The 12,716-nt window shown below is 42.5% G+C and overlaps 1 pseudogene; it reads right to left on the minus strand.

Moving 5' to 3' along the window:
• Window positions 1-10,780: 10,780 nt before the first annotated feature.
• Window positions 10,781-12,210, minus strand: LOC148011171 (uncharacterized; annotated as a pseudogene).
• Window positions 12,211-12,716: the final 506 nt, after the last annotated feature.

The raw sequence follows: 12,716 nt of genomic DNA on the forward strand, positions 1-12,716 counted from the left end.
ATCTATGCCATATGTCTGGCATAGCCTTTTGCAGCCAACCTAGCTTTGTACCTACTAATAGAACCATCTGCATTGTGCTTAATATTATAAACCCACTTACATTCAATAGCTTTCTTGCCCTTCGGCAATGATACTAGATCCCAGTCTTATTGGCCTCTAATGCAGCCATCTCCTCATCCATTGTTGTATCCCAATGAGTATGACCAACAGTATCCTCAAAAGAAGTGGGCTCAACATCCTCAACTAGTTTCACCATATAAGCATAATGGTGAGCTACATAACCTTCAAAACCAAATCTTTTTACAGGGTATCTGACCTTGCTAGATCTGTGTACCACCGGATCACTCAATGGAGCCTTTACATTACTATGAGCTCTCTGTACACCTGGTGTCCTGACAGAAGGAATGCCAAGCTCATCATCCAAGCTCTTTGAGCCACTGGAGTCTCCATCAAGAACTGCATCAATGCCATCTGACACTTTATTCTTTCCTTTGTCTTTACCTGTAGTGCTACTAGATGCACCTGAAGATTTAGAGCTACTCCTTAGTCTCCCAGACCAAGGACTAGCAAATGATGTCTTTGGTCCACTAAGAGTCCATGATTCTTGCTTTTCAGCCTGCACATGAGTGTCATGATCATCATCATCATCCAATGCATCACCACTAGATGCATACCAACTGCTCATTTTATCAAAGATGACATCCCTGCTCACTATGAACTTACATGTGACAGGGTTAAAATAGCGATACCCTTTTGCTCTAAAGAGTATCCAATAAATACACATTTTTCTGCCTTTGGATCAAGCTTCTTCCGTAGATCATCTAGCACATGAATGTATACAACACAACCAAATACCTTCAAGTGCGATACATGAGAATTCTTACCAGTAAAGCATTCTTCAAGAATCATACCATGAACTCCAGCTGTGGGAGTTCTGTTCATAATATAGACAGCAGTATGAACAGCCTCAGACCAAAAATGCTTAGGCATATTCTTTTTAGCCATCAAGGCGCGTGCAACTTCTGCAATATGCATGTTTTTCCTTTCTGCAACCCCATTTTGCTGTGGGGTATACTTGCATGTAAACTGTCTCTTTATCCCATGAGACCTCAAAAAATCATTGAACTCACTCAAGAGGTACTCTCCCCCTCCATCTGACCTCAAGCACTTTACTTTCAAGCATGTTTCTCTTTCAACTATAGCCTTGAAAGTTCTAAAGTGCTCAAACGCTTCACTCTTTTCCTTCATAAAATATACCCACAGCTTTCTAGAACAATCATCAATGAATGTGACAAAGTAAGAACTGCCTCCAAGAGATACATTTTGTGTAGGCCCCCAAATATCTGTATGCACAACCTCAAGGATATTTCTGCTTACATCTCTGTCATGTGAAAAGGGTTGTCTTGCTTGCTTACCAAACTGATATGCTTCTCATACCTTATGAAATTCTGCAACTCTAAATGTAGGCAAACCTGTAACTAACCCTTTGGACTGCATTAATTTCAATCTTTGTACATTTACATATCCAATGCGTTTGTGCCAAATTTCAATATCTGCAACAACACCTTTTCCTTTAGTATACATAGCAGCATTCATAGTAGGAATTCCAACATCCAGAGTAAACATATGTCCAACTCTACTTCCCTTTGCAACCAACCTGCACTTGTCATTGAAGTCTTCTACAAAGCAGCGCTTTGTATTAAATCTAACTTGTAGCCCTTGCTCTACCATTTGATTGACTGACATCAAGTTCTTTGTAATAGATGGCACATGTAATACATCTGAAAGACTCTGTCTTACCATCATGCAAGGACAAGAGAACTTTTCCAATGTGTGAAATTGGGTGGCATGAATCATCACTGGTCTGTACATAACCTGCATTTTGCAAATCTTGCATCTTTCCAAACCATTCTGCATGGCTGGTCATATGATTCGATGCACCTGAATCAATATACCAAACATCATCATGTGTTTCCTTTTCTGTAATAACATTCAGCACATGTTGCATAACAAACAGACGTTCATTTTTGTCTTCATTCTGTTGTGAAGATGATGCATAGTTTCCTTGCTGCAACTTACGACTGTGAATATCATCTTTCTTAGCACAACATTGGGCTGCAATATGACCTGTTTTGCCATAGTAGTGACATATAATACCAGAGTTGTTAGAACCTCTGTTCTGCCATCCACCTCTTCCTCTAAAGCTCCCCCTGCCTCTAAAGTTACCACGACCTCCTGAAACCTGCATATCGCCAAATTGCTTATTCAATCTGTTTTGCTGGTTTTCATTACCATATCTTATACCACAGCCTCTTGAAGAGAACCTGCCACGTCCCCTTCCTGAACTAGAGTAGAAAGCTTGGACCTGTTCACCACTACTTTCAGATGTCTTACTCTGCATGTTGATCTCTTCAGTGATTATAAGGGAAACCAACTCATCAAAATCTAGAAATGGCTTTCTGACATATACAGAAGTTACAAAAGACTTCCAAGCCTTTTCATTGTTAAGTCCACCCAAGGTAGACGACACCAAATCATCATCATTGGGCATTGCATCAATCGCTGCCAAGGCATCTGCAATGCTCCTTACCTTCAGTGCATACTCATTGATAGACATCTTCCCTTTCTTCAATGTATTCAACTCTTGCTTGAGTTAAATCTTTCATGCCTTTCATGAATTCTCTACATTTCTAATATGTCCCAGCATATTATTGTCAATTACTGCAGATAGCCAATACATAACCTTTTTGTCTTTTGCATTCCATTCCTTCCGTGCCTTTGTCTCTTCTACAGTTGTTTGGAGGATCACTTACCTCTAGCTCCTTTTCTTCACCTGAAACAAACTCGTAGAGGCCTTTTCCAATAAGGAAGTTCGTGACACGAAACTTCCTTGAAGGGTAGTTGTTCTTGTTGAGCTTCTCAATGACGAGGCTTCCATTGTTCTCTGCCATTATCACAAAACTAATACCAAACAGTAAGCAAATCTCTTGCAACCCTCGACCTGTAGTGCACAGCAATACACCAGATAGCCTTTTTCACTATCTGCTCAACAATACATGCAATCTGCAACTAGTTTGCAGATAAACCTTGTGCTTATTTGCTAGTAAACACCTTCGAACTTACAGATCTGAAATTTGTAACCTGTGCACCCACTTTCGGTCAATACAATCGAAGTCATAGTGTATCCTGAACCTACTGTCCGCAACCTTGCGGCTCTATAACGGGGCCTAAAAAGGCCTCAGATGCCCAAAATTACTCATTGGAATCTCATTTAGCACACCAAATCTCATTGCAATCTGAGATTTTTACTCTGCTCTACTTTCGGTGCCTCCACAGGCACTATCCAAGAGAGAGAGTGGAAGAATGGGAGAGCTTCTTACCCATTGCTTGCTTGCTCGAACCTTGCTTATTCTCCTTCACTTCAGCCTTCGAAATCAGCCTCTCTCAGTAGCGTAGCTCTGATACCATGTCAAGAATCGCATGGTGGGGGGACTTGTTCAAGACGCTGCACTGAATGCACATAGAATGCATAAGGAGAAGCTCACTCAAGAGACAAGAAGAGAGATGGAGGCCAAAACGTTTTCTTGCTGGTTTCTTCTTCTTCTTCCACGCTCTTTATAATGTACACAAAGTATAGATAAGATAAAACATAAAGGAAAGTGGCCTACTAAGTCAAACAATGCATAACCGACTACACTAGTCGACTGGCGCTATAACTATGCAAGCTGTAAATACGTGTAACAACCTGAATATAATAAGTAATGAGTCAATGGCCATGTGAGAGTCATAATGACCACCGACGTGCTAAGTGTAGACGTATGGACCCATCTAACCAGGCGGTCCATCATCAATGTCCGCATGTGTTGAGCTTGTGATCTCAACATAATAGTGATACAAATAGCGATGCCCCACAGAGAAAAAAAAGTGGAAGAGAGCGACCGTTTTGCATAGAGGGTGAGAGAGGGAGGGGAAGAAGGCTTGTCACCGCCGTCGCTACCGCCGCCGCCATTCGTGAAGGAGAGGAGGAGCCACCATCGCGAAGAGGAGCCGCCAAACCCTCCTGCAAATCTTTAGCGTGAGTCCATTCTCTCTCTCTTTTACTTGTTTAGGGTTTAATTTGTGAATATTGAGAGAGGGAGAGAAAATGAGAGAGAAAGAGAGGGAGACGGAGACGGAGACGGAGGGGAGGAAAGTGAGAGGGAGAGGGAGAGGGAGGGAGAGAAAGAGAAAGAAAGGGAGAGGGAGGGGGAGGAAATGAGAGAGGGAGAGGGAGAGGGAGGTAGAGTGCATTCTCTCTCTCTTTTACTTTTTTTAATATAATTTGTGTATATTGAGAGAGGGAGAGGAAATGAGAGAGAAAGAGAGGGAGAGGGAGGAAATGAGAGAGGGAGAGGGAGGGAGAGAGAGGGAGAGAGAGAGAGAGAAAGAGAGGGAGAGGGAGGAAATGGAAGAGGGAGGGGGATGAACTGAGAAAACGAGAGGGAGGGAGAGTGTATTCTCTCTCTTCTTTTTTTGTATAATTTGTGTATATTGAGAGAGGGAGAGGAAATGAGAGAGAAAGAGAGGGAGAGGAGAGGGAGAGGGAGAGGGAGGAAATGAGAGAGAGAGAGAGAGGAAGGGAGAGAGAGAGAAAGAGAGGGAAAGAGAGGGAGAGGGAGGAAATGGGAGAGGGTGAGAGGGAGGAAATGGGAGAGGAAGAGGGAGGGAGAGAGAAAGAGAGGGGGAGGGAGAGGGAGAGGGAGGGAGAGGAAATGAGAGAGGGAGAGGGTGACATTAAACATAATAGGGAAATGACAAAGGGAGAGGGAGAGAGAGAGGGAGGGAGACATTAAACATAATAGGAAAATAAGAGAGGGAGAGGAAATGAGAGAGGGAGAGGGAGAGGGGGGGAAACGAAAACATAATAGGGAAATGAGACAGGGAGAGGGAGGGAGGAAGAAGAAATGAGAGAAGGAGAGGAAGGGAGCAAAAGAAAATGAGAGAGGAAGAGGAGAGAGAAAAAATTGAGAGAATGAGAGAAGAGAGAAAAAGAGAGAAGATGTTAAACATAATAGAAAAAGACAGAAAGAGAGGGTGTGGGTGAGGGTGAGGGTGAGGGAGGGATAGGAAATGAGAGACGGAGAGGAATAGAGAAAAGGAAATGAGAGAGGGAGAGGAGAGAGAAAAAGAAATGAGAGAGAGAGAGGAGAGAGAAAAAGAGAGAAAAATCATTAAACCTAATGGGGAAAGAGAGAAAGAGAGGGTTAGGGTGATGGAGGGAGAGGAAATGAGAGAGGGAGAGAAAGAGAGAAAAGGAAATGAGGGAGGGAGAGGAGACATAAAAAAATGAGAGAGGGAGAGGAGAGAGAAAAAGAGAAAAAAATCATTAAACCTAAGAGAGAAAGAGAGGGTGAGGGTGAGACAGGGAGAGGAAATGAGAGAGGAAGAGGAGAGAGAAAAAGAAATGAGAGAGAGGAGAGAGAAAAAGAGAGAAAAATCATTAAACCTAATAGGGAAAGAGAGAAAGAGAGGGTTAGGGTGAGGGAGGGAGAGGAAATGAGAGAGGAAAAGAAAGAAAAGGAAATGAGAGAGGGAGAGGAGAGGGAAGAAAATGAGAGAGGGAGAGGAGAGAGAAAAAGAGATAAAATCATCAAACCTAATAGATAAAGAGAGAAAGAGAGGGTGAGGGTGAGAGAAGGAGAGAAAATGAGAGAAAGAGAGAAAGGGAAATGAGAGATGGAGAGGAGAGAGAAAAATCAATAAGAGAGGGAGAGGAGAGAGAAAAAGAGAGAAAAATCATTAAACCTAATAGGGAAAGAGAGAAAGAGAGGGTGAGGGTGAGGGAGGGAGAGGAAATGAGAGAGGGAAAGAAAGAGAGAAAAGTAAATAGGACCTTACAATAAGCTCATCCTAGGCTAATAGGAGTTAGGCCGATCCTCAACAAACCTAAGGGATATATGGCTAGAGAGCCCTAGCATACTTGTGCCTCCTAGCATAATGTTCTTCTTGCAAAGAGACCTCTCGTACATGGGGCTTGTCCTAGCCTCCACTACGCAAATAGACAACGAAGGAAATCAGCGTATCGATATGAAAAACATTCATTTTTCATAATGTAATCCCAAAAATAACTTTAGATATTCCATAAAAATCAATCTCTTCTTAAAAAGACAAATACAGAAAACTAAAACAACATCATTCATATGCTTCGCAAAACTAAAACAACATCACCACAAGATCTCTTAGGAAACTCATATTCAACTATCAATTTTAATTAATCAATATAATATAAAAACACTTGCAAGGAAGGACACGCTTTTATCATTAATCCTCTTTCTTCCTTAGAATAGTCTTAGGAACAAATTTTTGCTCTAACAAGCATATATTTGAGCATAATAACTATTTTAAGGTTTATTCCATGAGTAGTAGTAGTATATATGCAACTATCAAGCTAGAGATCATGCTTTGGTATCTGTGCAAATCCCAATCTCATGCCCTCATGGAGATTGTAGTGTGCAATAGTGTGGAGAGAAGATGGGTGAGTTGTAAATGGTAAAGGAGAATTCGATTGATGATGGAGAGAAGATGAGGTGAATCGCCAATCCTATTCTTAGTGAGTGTAACCTACCCATAGTCATGGTCGTCGTGGTCATGGTCATGGTCGTGGTCCTAGTAGTCGTAGTCGTAGTCATAGTTGTGATCGTGGTCATGGTCATAGTGGTAGTCGTATTTGTAGTCATGGTCGTGGTGGTCATGGTCGTGGTCATGGTCATGGTCATGGTCGTAGTCGTGATCATGGTCAGCGTAGTTGTGGTCATGATCATGGGTCATGGTTGTAGTCATCATAGTTGTAGTCATAGTCATGGTCGTGGTCGTGGCCGTGGTCATCGTCGTAGTCATAGTCATGGTCGTAGTCAATAGTCGTACTCGTGGTGGTGGTGGTGGTGATCCTGGTCATGGTCATAGTCATAGCCGTGGTCGTGGTCGTGGTCGTAGTCATCGTGGTCATGGTCGTGGTCGTGGTCATAGTCGTAGTTGTGGTTGTGGTCGTGGTCATGGTCATGGTCGTGGTTGTGGTCGTGGTCGTAGTCGTAACGTAGAAAAAGAGAGAGAGATGGAAGGAGATGATAAAAATTTAAGAAAGAAAAAAAAGAGAGATGGAAGGAGAGGATAAGAATTTAAGAAAAAAAAGAATGATAACAAAAACAAATTGTTTGTTGTAACATAGACAAAATGGAAAACGATGAAGGTCATGTTGTTCAAGATCGCGCGGTGTATCTTAATTAGCATGTCCCATGTCCTTGCTCTCAATTCAAGATGGCAATTAGACGAAAACATCGATTGTCTACAGAACAGTACAACGATTTGGGGAGTTTCAATCTGAGATAATTGATCAAGAGATTTCGGATTTTCAACAAACGATAAGAAAAATTAATATCAATCATGCATTGTACTTGCAAGCTAAAATACCATATACAATAAGATTGGGTCTAGATGGCAAATTGTCTATCCAGGGAGGTGATGTCTCGTCCCAAGGAGGAGTGCACCCTTTACAGTCAATTAGAAGAGTTCGTGGGCGTGCGATGGATGGAGTGCATGAGCCAATCCACCACTTGCAAGGCCAATCTATACCATCAATGCTAGAGGAGAGCAGTCTTCCAGACCTACAATCTTGAGATCGAGGCAATGATCGATGCATTGATTTCCATGGATATCGAGACTTTTGATCCGCTTAGATAGGAAGCATCTATACCACTATATGATGGGTGCCAAGTATCTCGCTTGAAGACACTACTTGCACTCTTAAGTGTGCAAGGAAAATACGGGTGGAGCGATGCGAGTGTGATTGAGTTGTTCAGGTACCTTGTACATATACTTTGTTGATTTTTTTTTGGCACTGTTATTAAAAACATTTGTGCTTTTTCAAGGTGTTTATGATATTTTTCAGGTTATTAAAATATCATATATTACCACCTGCAAATACCATGCTTGAGTCTCGTCATGATGCATGATATGTTTTACGAAAGCTTGGCATGGACTACAACAACCTCCATGCATGTATCAATGATTGCATACTGTTTCAAGGAGAATATGAGACTATGGAGACATGTCCAAAGTGTGGTGCTCACAGGTATCGACATGACTTGCAAGGGCAAACCATTCCTCAAAAAGTTCTCAGACACTTTCCACTTATCCCCCGTATAAACCACATGTTTTGTACGTCTGGCATGGCAAGCTTGACAACGTGGCATGCGCAAAATAGGTCCATAGATGGAGTTCAACAAATATCAGCAGATTCACGCGCATGGAGCCACATTGACTCTACCTTCCCAGGCTTTGCCCAAGAGCCAAGGAATCTTCGGCTCGGTCTTGCAATGGATGGCGTGAACCCATTCGGTCTGCGCTCAACTTCTTACATTGTGTGGCCTATAGTCCTTGCCAACTATAATATCCCTCCATGGCTTTCTACAAAGAAAGCACATCTCATCCTTAGCTTACTCGTCCCTGGCCGCTACAAAGTCAAAAATATGGATGTGTATCTTCGTCCATTAGTCGATGAGCTTAATATTTTTTGGGAGGAGGGGGTCACCGTGCAAGATATGGGCAAGCGCGATGGTCGGCGGTGTGCCAATATTTGAGCCATTCTCATGTGGACGATGCATGACTTTCCGAGATTCCGAGAATGCTCAGGTGAACAGGCCTCCGTTATCATTGGTAATATCTATATTTTATCTCATTCAAGCTTGTATTCACTGGGTCGTGGTGTTGGAACAGGTCTGGCTACCTCAGGTTATCATGCATGTCCATTGTGCGGGCCAGAGTTAGACTCCCGAAGATCATGAACCATGAAGACGATGGTATATCAAGGACATGCCGCTTTCTTGCCAGAGGATCATGAAATCAGGGAAGGTTTTCTTGGATGACCTCCAAAACGTATGAACGCCGCAAGCTGGTACGAGCTTAAAATGGTCCACGCAGAGTCACATCCAAACGAAATGTGACGGTTCTCAGTTTTCTACGAGTTGCCATATTGGACCCACTTACAGGTCAACCACTTTTTGGATCCTGTGTATATTTTCAAGAATGTGGGCAGCTTGGGACCACATCACAGGAAAGAGAGACACTATAGGGGCACGAATGGATTTGAAGGAGGTAGGTAAGATGGAGGCGCTTTGGCCGCAGTCAAGTGCTGATGGTTGTGTGCAGCTACCTCACGCTCCTTGGGTTTTGTCCACTAAAGAAGAGCACATTGTGAAGTAAGTAGTCAAGTCTATCTACACTCCGACGGGTATGATGCATTCTCTCATGTTTGCATTTTCTAAAGACGACCAATTATCAGGGCTAAAATCCCATGACTGGCATAAGATATGTCAGGTTTGTACTACGAATGGATTGTAATTGGCGTGCCTATTTTGCTATTTGGAGTGTAGTCAGTATTCATAATGCTTTCTCATTTGTGGCAGTTGGTACTACCGATCGCGATCGCAGGATGTCTTACTCCAAAAATACGTGGGGCCATTTACAGGTTGTTGACTTTGGTGTAATGGATCTCACAGAAGGAGATTAAGATGTCCTCTATTGAATCCACCAGACAGGGAGCAGTGGAGACAGTCTGTCTCTTTGAGAAATACTTGCCCATCAGCATGCTCACGATACAGATCTACCTTCTTGTGCATCTTGTAGATGAAGTGGAGATTGCTAGACCTGTCCATACGCGATGGATGTTCTTCTTGGAGCGCTTCATAAAAACCTTGAAAGGCTTTGTGCGACAATGAGCTCGGCCAAAAGGTAGCATGGCTAAACGTTGGTTGGTGCCTGAGGCGTAGCTAGTGCATATTTCACAATGGCTACCAACGGTGGATCTAGACAACGAAATGCTATGGTCATTGAAGGACGATGATAGACTGACTGGAGATGTGGTGTTTGGAAATGGGGTAGAAAAAAGAATGGATGCCTCAATGGAGGAGAAGGTGAATCGCTTTTATATATTGCACCATGCCTCTATGGAGACATGGCTCGCCAAGTACTAGATCGCTAGGCAAGATCGAGAGGAAGCGCGATCTGAATTCTGACGTAGTATGCATCATCGACCGATTCGATATCCCGAGGGCATGGAGGAGATGCCGTAGTTCATGTCAATGAGATGGTTGCATGGAGCTTTGACCACAGTGTCTCGCGAAGGGACAGATGTCTCTATGGAGGAGTGGGAATTCTCAAGGGGATGTAGTCCAAAGGTGATGAGGTGTTTAGGATTTGTCATATCTATATTTTATATGCGACATCTAATTTGAGTGTTTCAATGTACAGTACAAAATATATAGTGCAGCGTGGTCGCAGGGACGGCATTTTCGCGTGGAGCATTGTCGAAGGGTTTTCAAAAGCAAAGTCGAGACCACAGAGGTCCTTGAGAAATTCCAAGATAGAGAATTAATCAAACGAATAAGAAAGATGAGAAAATGATGTCAAGTCTCTGCTTTTATTTCTGCCAATAAGTAAAGACGAATAGAAAGCCAAAATAGCTTCCAGTCGCAACCTCCATAACACGTTCTCCACTACCAATCTCATGATTTCTGCTGATTTGGACTGATCCTGCATCAGAATTTTCCCCAAAAGAATTGCGAAGCCTTGAATTCTTTGAAGGGGAGCTATTCTTACTTATAACTGATTTCTCTTTCTTTTTGCAAATTGGTTCATGCTTACATTCCAACAACTCTTCAGAAGACTGATGAGACAAACAGCTTTCTAGCTTAGCAACTCTCTCTTTTACATCAGAAGAGCTGAACTCTGTTGTGACAACATGATCTTAGCTTTCTAGCTTAGCAACTCCCTCTTTTACATCAAAAGAGATGAACTCTGTTATGAAAACATGATCTTTTGATTTAGATAGGTAATTATTGTCTATGTTCAAATACACAACCATATCCTTAACAAAAGACTCCTCAAAAGGTTGGTCTCTAGAAGACCCTTCTTTTTCCACATCAAGAATGCCCCAGCCTGGTTCCACAGCCTCTTTGAAGATGCTTGATTGTAACCATGATGAGCTCACTCTCTTTCCCACACAAACAAAACGATGATCAGCTTGAATGGTTTCTCCACTGGATGTTGTGTACGACTTTGACAAGCTCGAGACAGTATCAATGTTCACTTTTGTATTGAGATAAACATTGACCTTCTTCTTGACAAGCCATCTGAGGGTTTTCTTGGAGGCTTTGGGTTCCATGAATTCAATGAGCTTGTTATCACTGTGCACAAGGGAACTTTCTTCTCAGGACAATCAACGACAATCTCCCCAGCTAATTCCACACCAACAGGCCCTCCTCCAATGATCAAGACACTGTTTTCCTCATTCAACTTTTTCTGCTCGGATTGAAAATGTTGAATGCATTTTGTTTTCTTGGCAGGTCCGGTATGGACAGAACGTGTAGAGATGACAAGGAAATCAAAAGGCAATATTTTGCCAGTGCTAATCACAACCTCAGTGATGGAGGCATTCTCTGCAACCTTCCACGTGCCTGCCTTTCTGTAGGTATTCCGAATGAAGAACAAGACACTTTTCGGTAAAATCAGGCTGAACAATGGATCTTAGTCAGCCATACGAGATCTCAAGGTGATCCTTCAGGTTGATAAGAACAACATCACTGTGATGTTGGAGAAGCCTCGTAGTGAAGACGCCACTGATGCCCCCTGTGATGATTATATCATCTGTATCTGATTGGATTGCACAGACTGGTTCTCTATCTTCTCAATTTTCATACTCATTAGCTTCTGGCAATGTGTCCTCATGAGACTCTGCTTCATCACTGCCAGCAACCTCCGTTCATATGCATCTATTTGTGTCTGTAATGTTTTGCAAAGGTTGATGGATAGTTGGTACCTTGCAAAATATAAGGACTGCCAAGACACAAAGAAAAAACTGCTCCTTGATTGCTCTCTTCAACAGGAATCAAAAGAAGGTTGAAAGCCTTCTCTCGAAATAGCCATGCGTCCCCTTTCTTTCTGCTTTTTTCGAAGTGCCTTCCAAGAATCCATGAATCGTTTCCAGAAGTCTGCAAATAGAGGGCGATCAACTGCCTTGATGTGGAGATGGTCAAATGTACCTCCAAGTACAACAACACCATATAGATCAGTCAAAATTGATGGATTGAATTGCAGAGGGCCATCTCTCACCTCCTCCTCGTGAGCCATAAAACTATCTACTACCACCTCCTCACAAGTTACACTTGCTGTAGCCATGGCTTCTCAGTATCATTTACCCTTATCACAAAATTGGAAACCGAGCTCCTTGGCAATTGCACACCCAAACAAAACAAGAGCCAAATAATGGCTATGTTCCTGTGAAATCTCTTTCTTTGCAAGCATTGGTCCTGTGCTCACTCCCACCACTACATGCTCTTTTGCCACATCAGTAGTAGCCTACTCCACTAACACACAATCCTTGGTTCAATATGGTTTCTAATTCTCAAGATTTCTCATGCCTATCTCTGCATTCCCTTCAATATCTGAGATCAAATAAAGACAAAAGCAAGCTTGCCTTGGCATTTCATTTTCCCCCTCATCCCCTATCTCTAGATTTTTATGCTTTAATGCTCCTAAGTTCCTTGAGGTTTCGAAATTAGAAACTTTACTGAAAATTACCTGGTCTTCTTGAACTCCCTTATTGATACCATTTGTATCTTCAGCATAAGCAAACAACTTGAGAAGCTTGGGAAAACCCTACTACAGACCTAGAGCCCATTCTC

This window comes from Lygodium microphyllum, chromosome 28 (assembly GCF_053477565.2).
Source record: "Lygodium microphyllum isolate KBCC chromosome 28, Lygodium_microphyllum_v1.1.10, whole genome shotgun sequence".
NCBI lineage: Eukaryota > Viridiplantae > Streptophyta > Polypodiopsida > Schizaeales > Lygodiaceae > Lygodium > Lygodium microphyllum.